The sequence below is a fragment of the Alexandromys fortis genome, unplaced genomic scaffold (assembly GCF_014885135.2).
Source record: "Alexandromys fortis isolate MF-2015 unplaced genomic scaffold, M_Fortis_MF-2015_v1.1 scaffold_102, whole genome shotgun sequence".
NCBI classification, from domain to species: Eukaryota; Metazoa; Chordata; class Mammalia; order Rodentia; family Cricetidae; genus Alexandromys; species Alexandromys fortis.
In genome coordinates this window covers 4,908,529-4,922,180 of record NW_026067984.1, presented here as the reverse complement: position 1 = coordinate 4,922,180, position 13,652 = coordinate 4,908,529, and the positions used below count along the sequence as shown (strand labels likewise).

Genomic DNA, 13,652 nt, shown 5'->3' with positions numbered 1-13,652 from the left:
AATAAAATAAAAAAAAGGAAAAAAAAGAAAAAAAAAAGAAAAACAAAATAGCAAACATACAGGAAAGGATGATATGATAAAATCAATTTTCCCTTAATGTAAGGCTTCTATAACCCAATCTACTCTTCTATTTTCTCTATCCACCTACATATTTATTGAGGCTGTTTATGATGTCCAAATATATTTGAGAAAAGTCTTCATGTACGTGAAATCTTATGTGTTAATACAAATCTTATATTCATTTCAAGGTGTTTAAAATTCTGGAGTTAAATTAGCTATTAGTCATGACAAAGTTTGGGGCATTAAAAAAGCTAAAAGCTAAGTAAAAGCAGTGCTATCTATTGAACCAATAAAAAAAGCTGAGTAGCAGTAGACATCCCTATGCCATAGAATGGACCTGGAAGCCATCTAATGTAGCCTTCCTTTGTGTGGGGACGATGGGGAGAGCAGAATCAGAGGAGCCTCATGTTAAACACCTGAGTGCCCTTAGTCACTGGGCCTTCATGAGCTCAGCTGGGAATGGCATTGCTCACGCACCCTACAGTCACAGCGAGGACTCTGTGAACGTCCAAAGGGAGCAAATATCCTACAAATGGTGACAGCTGGCAGGTCTCACTCAGGTTCAACACGCCTTGCCTCTGGTTCCAGAGCTCAGCATTTCCAATCCCCATTGCATAGGAGGTGGGAAGAACTGAGTCAAAAAAATCAGATGCTGCTGAAGAAAAAATGTGCTCTGTCATCCAGATAATAACTACAGATGAAAGCTACCAGCTAACCTTACTCAGCGCAACAGAATGATCACTCTGGTCTCTACAAAATGCTACTAAAGGCAAACAAAATACTACATTAACCTTCTGCCCCATGGAACCTTAAACCTAGTCGAGAAGATAAAGGTTTGGTAGATGCTGAGGAGAAAAACTATCCCTTCTGTGGAATGGAATGTGGAAATACAATTACAGACTGTAACTGCGCTGCGAGAGGAGGGTGAAGATAGGAAGATCCCTGGAGCTTGCTGCCTAGAGCACCTAGCTAGAAGTCAGCATCAGGCTCTGAGTGACGAGCTACAGAGGACTACACCCAATGCTGACTCCGGCTTCCACGTTTACCTGCAGGCACACGTGCACATGCCCACACAAGGAGACATGGTGGAAAGTACAATAAACTACTCCTCCATTTTCTACTCTTACATCAAGCATCTCTCAAATCAAGCACCGATTTCAAAGTCCAGTGAACTGGGAACACGAAGAGAACCAAAGGGCAGATGACCCCACTCCCGGCTACTCTGTTGCACTTGTAGAGCAACAGTTGGGGTTCTTTACACCTACTCAGCCAATTCTGGGGAACCTACCACATTGCAGCCCTACCTCACTGCTTCTCTGCTTTCTCTGCTCTCATTTGACTCCACATTTGATGAGTTACTATTTTAGAAAGACTGGTTAGACAACCAATGACTACGATTGCATCTGCCAGGATTTGTTTCAGCTAATGTCTACTACAATAAGAGATGTCCTTACTTTCAGTTACTGGAGCTGAAAGGACATTTCATCATAAACTATTCTCTACCATCATAAAAGAACACAGAGAATAATCACACACCACCAAGTTAAAGAAGACCTTCAGCCAAAGTTCCTCTTACCCACAGACACAGTGTGGCCAACAGGTAGTCATCAGATCTGCTTCACAACTCCCTGACTTGACAATTGTGTTCAGTGGCCAACACTTGGTGAGCAGATACATAAAGGCAGATTCAAACACTGAACTTAGAGAAGCAGGCATTTCTACTCATCAACTCAGTAATTTTCTAGAATTCAAAATAACACCATAGTTTCAATCAATTTTATTTTTTTTGAGTCAGTCTTACTCTGTAGCCTTAGGTGGCCTGTTAAGTAAAAATTTAAAACTCTAATGCCTGATGTGGGATTCCCCTCTGTATGCTATGAATATGTTTTACTGCCATTGGTTAATGAAGAAGCTGCTTTCAGCCAATGGCTTAACAGAATATAGCCAGGCTGGAAAAGATATATAGAGAGAGTAGGCGTAGTCAAAGAGAGGCCATGTAGCCACTGCAGGAGACAGATGCCAGACTCCGGAAGGAACCTTACTGGTAGGCCACAACCAAATGGCAATAGATTAATGGCACAGATTAATGGAAACAGGTTAATTTAAGATGTAAGAGCTAGCTAGATACGCTAGAGTCATTGGTCAATCAGTGTTGCAATTAATATTGTTTCAGTTTGATTATTTCGGGTCTGGGCAGCCGGGAAAAGAACAAGCAACTTCTGCCAAAAAAAATGCCTGTGAATACAAGCTTACTCCACTTACTTGGAAACATTGAGTACCTATTCTGCATTGGTTGTAGGCTAATAAACAAAACACCACCAGCATTCTTGCTTTATGAAATGTACATCAGAGTGATCTTTTAATGTAGCTTACTTGCTCTTCCAAGTATTCAAGCGTTTGATGTACTGTCAAGTGAGCAGGAAAGAACCCAGTGATCACCCCACTATATTCAGAAAGAAAGGAAGGTGCTAAATATTCATATCAAAAACATCAATTTACATTTGAAGCAGTTACTGCGTGTATAATTTAACAAATTGCAAGAATTATGGGTAGCATAATGCTTACATGATCCCCTACCTGTGCAGGAGATTCCAAAGACAATTTGAATACAAAAGCATATTGCTGGAAATAGACAGACCATTAGCAGAGTTTGACATAATCTTTTATTTATAAATTCATATTGTTTATTCACTTAAAAATTAGCACATGATCTAAAGATGTATTTCAATAAGCACTCAAGGACACTTAATGTCTAAAAACTAAATTTAAATGGTTGTCATATCTGATATCTAACTTCAAAAGGCTCTTTTTGTGAAATGATATCTTGATTTTCTCCCACTAACCGAATGAAGGCGTGGAATGAGCAGATGCTGAGGGTGAGCTCAGACTCTGGCTCTGGACATGACACAGCTAGAACCTACACTGTGGTTTGAGAGGACTTTTGAAAAGTGAATTTTAATTTTTAAAAAATTTAAGTTTACAAATCAATGTGTGTATACATTTTAAAAGAATTTTAACCCTATCAGGAACATCGTTAAAATACAAACTTAAAACTAGTAAAAAAAGATGTCAAACTTGAGCAAAACCTTAAAAAGCATGGTATTTGTTAGTTCTTAAGGTAAAAATGCACACTCACAGATAATTTCTTTATGCTAAGCCTCTCCTTTTAAAAAATATCCTAGAGAAACAAAACAGCATATTAAGACATCTTAAAGCTATTTCAACAGATAAATATTTTTACTCACCAGCTTTTATTTAACAATGACAAGGAACAGGCTTTTGCCAGGCCAACCTATCATTTACTCCACTAATCTGTCCATCCCATAACTTAAATTTTGTGAAATCACTGCATTTGTTCATACATAGGTAGCACAAGAAAAGGTGTTTACTGGGAATAATTTACACAGTGAGCCTCACCCAAACCCTTCTACAATAAGATCAATTTCTGACAAACACACTCTGGGCCAACAGTGTCCTATTTTATAAACAGTGAAGGAGAAGGTGGAAATTAATGGTTAAGCTTTTTTTTTAAAAAAAAAAATCTAGATCTAACCAAGTATTCAGTCAAGGTTAGCAAAATCTACACATTAGCAAAAGAAAATACAAAAAGCTGAGTGAGATGTAGTAGTCTCTATCCTAGAAGACTTCCTGATTCACAAGGAAGGGTTCCTCAATTCATACAACAACACATCCAGCTAGAAAGATGAAGAGATAACTATTTCTAGGAAATGTAAGACACTGTTTGACACGACAACAATGCAGGGAAATAATCACTAGGTGTTAAAATGACCGAGTATTCCTCCAGTGCCCACAGTCAGAGCTATCTACGCTATTCTTTTCCAGCTGGGAAAGCAACTGCTTTAACCGCAGACGTCCTTCTAGGAGAAGGACGCACAATGGGACGAGAACTCACTAGAGCCGTGTCTCCTCCAGGTGGTTTTGTCCACTGGCTCACGAAAACTGTGCAACAGCCTCATGATGCAGGCGCTACTTTGACGATCCCTATTTTATATGAAAAGAGAGGCTGAGAGTTTAACTTCCCCAAGGCCTGAAAAATATGACAGCAAAACCCGGGCAGATTTTGCCCTTTAGCTACAGAAATTAAGAAATTACTGGGAGTTCAGATATTCTACATGTTTCCTGAGCCGTGTCAGCATGCAAACATGTCATATGTAGAAGAAATCTGCACTGATGTCATGACAGACACAGAGAAGAGACAAACCAGGCAGCTACATGTGTACACTGACACACTGCACATACGAATTGGCAAGACAAAGAATGGATGCACAACTGCTAATGTCCCTTCTAAGAACAACTTCCTTGATCCTCGGCACTAGCTATACTGAGACCAGGCAGTCATCAGGGAAGAGGAAGGAAGTCTAAGCCAACTGCTCACAACACATGAAGCCAACAGGGTCCCCTCCACCCCTGCATGACCCAGTGAGTACAACTTTAACTTCATGCACTCTTCTCACTTTTAAAAGAACTTTTTTTAAAATTAAGATATTTATTTCTCCGTGTGTGTATACATATGTGTGAGGATGCACCTGCTCATTTGTATGTGGATGCAAGTGTCTGTGGCTGTCAGAGGTGTCAGACACCCTAGCACTGGAGTTACACCAGATGAGGACGCTGAAAACCGAATCCAAGTCCTCTGCAAGAGCAGCAAGTGCTCCTAACTCCTGGGCTGTACCTCCAGGCCCTTTAGGAACTTTTATGTCCTACCCTCATTTCTTCATGGTCCTATGCTTTATTTTCTGCTTTTGTTGTTGTTTTGTTCTTGTTCTTTGAGACAGGGTTTCGCTGTAGCTATCGAGTCTCTGTGCTGGAACTAGCTCTTGTAGACCAGGCTGGCCTTGAACTCACAGAGATCCACCTGCCTCTGCTTCCCAAGGGCTGGAATTAAAAGCCTGCACACCATAATGCCCAGCCCTATGCTTTATTTTCTAAGGAAATAATGAAAGTTAGCAGGGACCAGGATACACTGGAGCACCTGAAGTGAAATATCTTTTCAAAGAAGCCACAAGATTTTTCATCCTTACTACAATGATCTGACCCCGTGAATCACTGACGGAAGTGACAGATCCTATTCCATAACTGAAGAAATTATTTCAAGTGTTATTTGTTGACTCCTCCAACCCAAATATGTTTGAAGGAGATCACAGCTTTCATCTGATACTAAATATTTTCAGTTTCAATGACAACGTAACAATATTCCACTTGTAAGTAGCACATAGCTATTCACAGGGTTTCTATACTGACTCGGGAGACATTCTAGTACAAGCACAGTATATAATGTGGCTATCTCTCTGTGTTCTATTCCCTGCTCCCCTGCACCACAGCGGCACGCTGTGTGGCCCAGGCTGCCACGGAACTGGTGATCCTTCTACTTCCCTCCACCTGCTCTCCAGTGCCGGGCACCATCACACCTGGCTCTGCCCTGTTTCAGGATTTTATCATACACATCCTTTTCCTAAGAGCCAATCCATATTTAATAGATGCCAATTTGACCCAGGCACACTTGTCCCTTCCTCACAGCAAACATCACTGTTAGTGATTGTGTGTCTCTGTAAATTTATCCAGTATTTTATTATCCTGTCTCTACCTTCATCGTACCAGACGGCATGATTTTGACAAGTAGATTTATATGGCTATTTTAATTTCCAATGACACCCATTCCTTCAATACAGTACTCATTTTGCTGTCTACTCTGTATTTGCTAAGCATGGGCTCAACCTCATGGCTTGGGTTATACTGCAGGAGGAAAAGAAAACGGAGAGGCTCTGAAACTGTGCTGCAGAAGGCTAGGAGAGCGGATAACGGTAAGATCTGCTCTAGTCTAGGGGTCGCTGAACTGGGCTGGAGCATGGCAGGGGCAGGGCAGGACGACCCGACCATGGATGGCTAGTGGATAGAATAAGGGGAGAAAATGAGAAAAGACTGAATTATACAAAACTTTCTAAAGAACTTTTTCTTTACATAAAAGCCACGAAAAGTTACTACTGGGTGTCCATCAAGAAAGACGTGAATGGAGAACCTTCCTAGATTTCGAATGCGAGGTTAAAAGCAGGGAAGTGACTCAGAGAGGATACGGGCTCACCCTGTGATGGAGCTGTCACCAGGCAGGCAGGAGGCAACGGCGGCTTGGAATAAGTGGACACTCACAGGTGCATAAGGGTGGACACAAAGCCGACAGAAGGACAGAAGACAACGAATGACGAACCAGGGTTGTATTTGTTGCTGCTGTTTTCTGGGGGATGGGAGCAAAGAGCACGAGACATCTCTGAGACATCCGAACTAGGATGTACCATGTACCAACTGGCCCTGAAGCTCAGGAGCTCGGTATTGGAGAGGAAATAGCGGAAGTCGTCTGCATAGGCTATTTCTAATTTCCTCCTACAGCTCCCCATTCTAAAGCTGTCAGTCACAGTGACAGTGTGAACACATCATCTACTTGTCGTCCCCCCCCAGACTACAGGCTTCATGGTAGCCGTGACCACTTCCACTGTGATGCGTCTGTGGTGTATCAACAAATAATACTTTTTTTAAAGAGATTATTGGTAACGTAAGATATACTCTACCAGATAAATACAGACCTACAGAAATAATTTTAAAATGCTAGTTATTTAATTTATTCTATTATATATTAGTTATAAGTTCATTTATTTATGTATTTTCTTCCTAGGGAAATGCTGTGTCTGAAACACAATTTGAGACATGATGAAAATGGAATGGAATGGATTAGGACTTCCCATACCTTTAAATGTGCCCCACTGAATAAAAACTTATATAAGAGAAAAATACTTCAATAATGTTTATTAGTGCACAACATTTCCTGCAAATCTTAGATAGTTTTATTTATTTACAGGCATTAACAGAATTTTGTTCCTCTACTTTACCAATCCCCCCAATATAAACATGAAAGTTTATAAGCAAACACATTATAATCGCAAACCACAAATTTGCTATCTATATTTTATACATAATGTGCATTCATATATTTTAATCTCCACTAACAAAAGAGTTTTATTTACATTAAGGTGGACCCTTCACATTTTACATAGCCTTTCCTAGCTGTATTTTACTTTAGCTCTTCTTTTTAATTATTTGCTACTAAGACAGAATATATATATATATAAAAAAGCCCAGATGAACTGGGTCTGAATAAGCATGGGATAAAACCAGACTCGCTGAACATAGCGGACAATGAGGACTGCTGAGAAGTCAAGAACAATGGCACTGGGTTTTGATCCTACTGCACGTACTGGCTTTGTAGGAGCCTAGGCAGTTTGGATGTTCACCTTACTAGACCTGGTAGGAGGTAGGAGGTCCTTGGACTCCCCACAGGGCAGGGAACCCTGACTGNGGGGGGGGGGGATGGGGGGGGGAGGGGGAGGGAAATGGGAGGCGGTGGCAGGAAGGAGGCAGAAATCTTTAATAAATAAATAAATTAATAAAAAAATAAAATTGGAAATTTGGGCAAAGTAAAAAATGATTTAATAAGAAGGGGTCAAACTGGGCGGTGGTGATGCATGTCTTTAATCCTAGCACTTAGGAGGCAGAGGCAGGCAGATCTCTGTGAGTTCGAGGCCAGCCTGGTCTATCTATACAGCAAGTTCCAGGACAGCCAGAGCAACAAACAAAGAAATCCTGTCTTGAAAAACAAAACAAAACAAAGGGAGGGGGCAGAGGAGTGAGAAGATGCTCAAGTATTTTGCTGCTGTTGTTCCGTGCGCAGCCCTGGCTGCTGGCACTCACCCTGCAGCAGAGAGGCATCAAACTGCTGCAGCCTCCCAGATCCTGATGTACAAGTGTGCGCGACCTCACGTGACAGAACTTTTAAAGGAAGTATTGACAGTTATTTCGATTTGCTCTCATGTGTTTTTATGGGTATGAAAAACACAGGACATTTGAGCAAAAGACATGCCTCTTTTCATCTCATGTCTGCCTAGCTTCACAAGTGTGTGTCACACGCTTAATCTCCAGTAGACCCAACACTGTACACTCACAATTCCAATTCTTCTGTCATTTTCATTTCTAATATTTTAACATTAGATAGCAAAACCGAACGCTATTATATTTTTCAAATCAATTTTTTTTTTATGAAGCTTGACTATAACAGCAAGAACTGGTGAGACACTAACTGATGGAATCAACGCTTCTTAGATCATGGTAGAGAAAAATAAAACATACTAAAATAAAGAAAAGTTCATCAGATGTTTTTGAAGTTGGGGCTTGCCACTTACTACCTTGCGCATTAAATAAGACTCTAAAAAGGTCTGTTCTATACAAAACTGAACAACCTCGAAAGCTCTAAATCCATGACAATGACCTTGGCCTTTCTCAGAAGGATTTTTAACACACTCTGTCATTAGTAAAACCTGCTCAAACACATGCCCATCTGCCAGCAGCCCATCTGCAAAAGAGCTTCTTATTCGTGTAGCCAGTACAACTCCTGCCTGCTTCCTCCTCATCTCTCCACGCCAGCTGTATGGTAATGAGCGTGAGCAGCTGAGAGATACCGCACGGTAACAAAGCTGATGGGAAAACAGCAGAGCTACATTTCTCTGGGACGCGGCTGCAGCCGGAACAGAGCTGATAAGCTGTTAGACAGGGGTGCAGACCAGAGTAATGTTTGTGTGTGTGTGGCTACACACATGTAAGCATGTTAAAGCATGGTTCCCACAGGACTGAAACACAAAAGGATGAAGAAGAGCTGCAAAGCAAAGTCTCAGCGTTTAGGTGTCTGTAGCATCTGGCGCCAGTTCCTCAACAGCTTCAGAGTCTCCTGCATGGGAAACAGCACCGCTTTGATCAGGTCACTTCCAGAGATGCCAACAAGTGCGCTCCTTTTCTGAATTGCTGAACTTGAGGGGCTGCGGGAAGGGAAACTCATACTGCAGGGGATTGACTGGAGACATGAACTGACAGAACACATGAATCAGTAGACTGTTTTCAATTCTTAGCACTTGTACAGATTCTGTTTAACGGCATTTCAACCCAACACCAGACAAAATACAAAGATGTCACGTATCATTTTCTCATTGATAGAGACATAATGGGGTTAATTTTTATACAGGGTAGTCACACTGAATGAATCTACATAATGAAGGTAGAACCAAATCACATTAACTTTCTATAGGCAGTAATTACCAGTCACGCAGCAAACCAAAAAAAAAAAAAAAAGAGAGAGAGAGAAAGACTATTCAAAATTGATGCTATGCATTTTCTTTTACAATGTGAAAAATAATTAAAATACTTCCTCTAAAAATCGTAAGTAGAAGATATATTGATACTGAGACCTGATCACACTCCTTAGCCACATGGGCTTGAGGACCGTGAGCTCTGGCTACCCAGCCACGCTTCCTGTGGACTCCACCCTAGGAGGCAGGCACTTACTGTGTCCACTTACACAGGCTCACTTGCTATGGATGCACGTAGTAAGGGTGACTGGGTAAACAGTGTGGTGAGAGCTCACGCCCCGGTCTGGACAGTACCACCCTCCACTCCTCCACTTCCTTAAGCCCTTGGCTGTTCTGATGTGAACCAGTAGTGAAGACTGGGTTTGCTGTGTCCACTGGTGTTTCCAAGGGTGGAGCAGTCCTTGGATCGCAGGAAGCAATGAAAACATCAAATTAATAGATGGAAATACAACTGGCTCAGTTTTCTCTTAGTGAGAGTCAGGAAAAAAAAGAACTATAAAAATTTGTAACAAAGTGTGTAATAATCTTACCGTTTTAATATTAAAAATAGTACATTTTACAAAAATAGTACAATTAAAGAATCTTAAAGTAAGATTATCTATTAATTTAGGTTTTGTTTGCTTGACAAGCTGATGAACATTTTCCTCACATCCTTAGAAGGCTCTTTCGAAAACAATTAGGACAAATTGCACTGATTTTAGTAGTTTGCCTATTTTCATGCATTAATTTATTCACATTTTACTGTCTAACTCAAATGAATTTTACTCTGTTAATTAACAACATATTCCTTGACTTCAAATACCAATTAAGGACATGAGTTTTTGTAAAACAAGAGCTTTGCATAATAAACATAAGAACTGGAATTCAACTTAACAAAGCAGAACAACTGTGCGTTGCAAGGTGAGATACACTGTTATCGTCCATCCGAGAACAAGCCTAGAACTGCAGCAGCTTAAAAATCCCCAAATGCAGACAATATTCACAGAACAGTGCAATACTGCCTCTGCGTGTTCACAGCAGTAGTAACAGTGACATTTAGAAAGGCTAAGCTGCAGAGGTTTCTGCGGGTGACTGAAAAGCTGTAACTTCACACACGTGAACTCCTACATACGAATCATTCACAAGCAAACGTATACGCACAGGAATAACAAATTCCAATGTCCACATGCAAAAACAGTAAAGACGAAATTTAACGCAACAGAATTTTATTCAATATTACTGTTTTTTTCTTCTCAAAACAGATCTCAATATCATCACATGAAGATATCACAAAATAACCCACAACAAGCATGTCTGTGTGTTTTAGGGTCAGCATTTAACCTTTTCCATTCTGGGTTTCTTTAGGCCTACATTTATCTACCTTGGGCAGGGAGATGCTATTACTTCAACAACAAAAAAATTACATAACATTTAAAAAACTTAGATTATTTCTATTATTTAGATGATTTATGTGTTAGAGATAATAAATTTAAATAACTTTTCAGAGAAAGTCAGGGAGATGGAGGGCAGATAACACAGTTCTAGCCCAGGAATAATTCATAAGCAAGTTATCGGGATGTGGTTGACAGGACACTAAAGACTCTCAAACAAAAGTCTTGTTATAAACAAATGATTAAGATAAAATCACATATACTCTTTAGGTAAAGTGTGTGTGTGTGTGTGTACTTATGAGTGTACACTTACAAAAAATCTTTATTACAACTTATTGCAACTATTTTTAAAAGTGTTTAATAAAGAGGGCTGGGAAATGGCTCAACAGTTAAGCATGTGCACTGCTCTTGTAGAGGATCTGAGTTTGGATTTAAGCACTCATTATTAGTTGGCTCACAACAGCCTGTAATTTTAATTCCAGAAGATCTAATATCTCTGGATTCTATGGAGACCTGCATACATATGCGCTCTCTCTCTCTCTCTCTCTCTCTCTCTCTCTCTCTCTCTTTCTCTCTCTCTCTCTCAAATATTTTTAAGTGCAAAATAAAAGAGTCTGAGGGTTGGAGAGATGTCTCAGTGGTTAAGAGCACAGGCTGCTCTTCCAGAGGACCCGGGCTCAATTCCCAGCACCTACAATGACAGCTCTCAACTGTCTATAATCCAGCTCCAGGTGATGTGACATCCCAACACAGACGTACATGCAGGCAAAACACAAATACACATAAAATAAAAATTAATAAATTAAAAATAAAAATAAGAGTCTGCTGACACACCGTATTCTGGCACAGTCCAAATATAAGTGTACCCTGTAAGTACAATGGTGTCTGGCCCATCTAATTCCTATTTGGTGAATGAATGAAACCACGTGCCTATGGGTTTGGCTTATTTTAGATAGGGCCCCAGTATGCCGCCCAGGTTGCCCAGGCTTGGTCTCCCAAGTGATGACATTGCAGGCATGCACATCGTGCCCAGCTTGTTCTGGGTTCTGACGGATGACTGCAGAATGAGAACAGGGGATACATCTCTCAAGAGACAGAAAGGCATCGGTGGTCTCCTTAAGGGAAGCCTCTCTGTCTTATCCAACTTTACAATACTAGCAAAATCAACAAAACAGAAATCTGTAATGAAAGGTTACAGTGAAATTAGCTTTGATCTTATTTTAATGTACACAGATCTTTAAGTGTGGTTGGGGTTCTTTCCCATGATTTAATGTATACATCTGTTGTATCTTAATCACTGATGAAAGACGATATTTAAACTCCAAACTATCATTATATTACAATGACCTACCTATAACTAGGGCAATAAAATTTAGGTTATTTATCTATGTAATGCATACTTTAAATATGCATATGTATCTGTACAGGGACTTAAGATAAAGCTTAGATAACCCTGACATTTCTAAGTGCATTCCATTTTTATATGTAAATTATAGTTATGAATCTTACAATTCAACAGACTGAGCTTTCTAGCTCTGAAGACAGCTGAGTTCTTATATGCGCATTCTGGATTTTAGAACAGTCATATGGCACATATATTACATATCACAGAAACTCCTAGCCCGTTACATTGGTTATTTCTGCAGCAAAATAAATAAACATTTGGCTAATATTAAAGAAGGCCACAATATGTGAGATTTAAGATTTTTCAGGGCTTGTTCGATTTCCCGTATGCAGGCAAGGGGCTGTGCAGCTTTATTTCAAAGTATTTACTTTGCTAGGAACCTACCTGCAAGTTTATGTTTAGTATATTTTTCATCTCTGCTCACTATTCAATTTGTTTCTTGAAGTGTGAGCTACAAACATAAGTAGCCCTGCCCTTTGATATGAAGGCTACTAACCATCTTGTATAGCTCGCTGTGGGTAACTAGAGATGATTCAGTGTTTCTTCAGTGTGGTTGTAGGTTTGTATGTCATGTGCTAATTTAATTTGTTTTATGCCTAGATTTAACAATGGAAGTAAAACCCCAATACTAGTAAAACTCAATGACAAAAATGCCTAGAAAGCAATGCCATAATTACATACTGAGAATATTCTGTGTGAAGTCTATAAGGATGACCTGCTTTATAGACAGATTTATTCAAAGTCCCAAACTCTGTCCCATGTACTCGGCATCTTTTGGCGGGCAGTGTGATGGAAAACCCAGCCTCCTATGACAAGGGAGACTAGTGAGTGAGTCCTCACTGCAGGGCATAGCAGAGGCTGGGCTTGCACCTGGCCTCCTGACTGAGAAGAGCTATTAACTCCTAGTTGTAAGACGCGCTATTAAACCTTCCTGTGCCTTAGAGCTCTCACACATGTAAATAGAAACGATGTAACTCAACTACTTCACGTGATTATCTGAGTATTATATGTATTATATGAGTTTTTTGGTAGAAATGCTTTGAGTGGTGTCTCGTCACTACTTCATGTTCTGGCATCAAACATGAGCATCTGAACGAGTATTTTTGGCTTCCTTAAACTAGAGTTTAAGCTCTGTGAGAGCACAGCATTTCTCTCCCTAGTCGGGAAAAGCTCTCCACCTGGTCCCAGGCACTCCGTGCAGGCGGATAACCTGCAGCTGCAGACGTAACGTGAGGAACAAGGTGCACGCAAAGCTACCGCCCCGCTTCCCATATGGCCAGCGCAGCAAACACCATGTTTGAAAGCAAAGCTACTCTGAAGTCTTTGTTAACTACTGACTCTCATTTAGACATCTTCCCTTGTGTGTTACAATGGCGTGAGGCTTTACCACGAATGTAACTGTGGCATGTTAGCGAGAGCACAGCCTCCCCAGGAAACCGCGGCTTCTGCTGTATTTACTCACAGCTGCGCACGAGGCATGCACAGTTCTAGGAAGAAAAGGACGGACGGGATTTTAAATTGCATGCTGTGACGCAGTCATCAACTGGCAGCCTGGGAAGACAGAGAGGACCTGCAAATGCCAGCCCTTCTGACGCCGGAGTGGAGAGCTCTACC

At 40.6% G+C, this 13,652-nt stretch overlaps 1 protein-coding gene across 11 annotated transcripts in view; it reads right to left on the bottom strand.

Moving 5' to 3' along the window:
* Fbxw7 (F-box and WD repeat domain containing 7) overlaps window positions 1-13,652 on the bottom strand; it is a 134,452-nt gene that overhangs the window by 30,071 nt on the left and 90,729 nt on the right. The window lies entirely within an intron of this gene.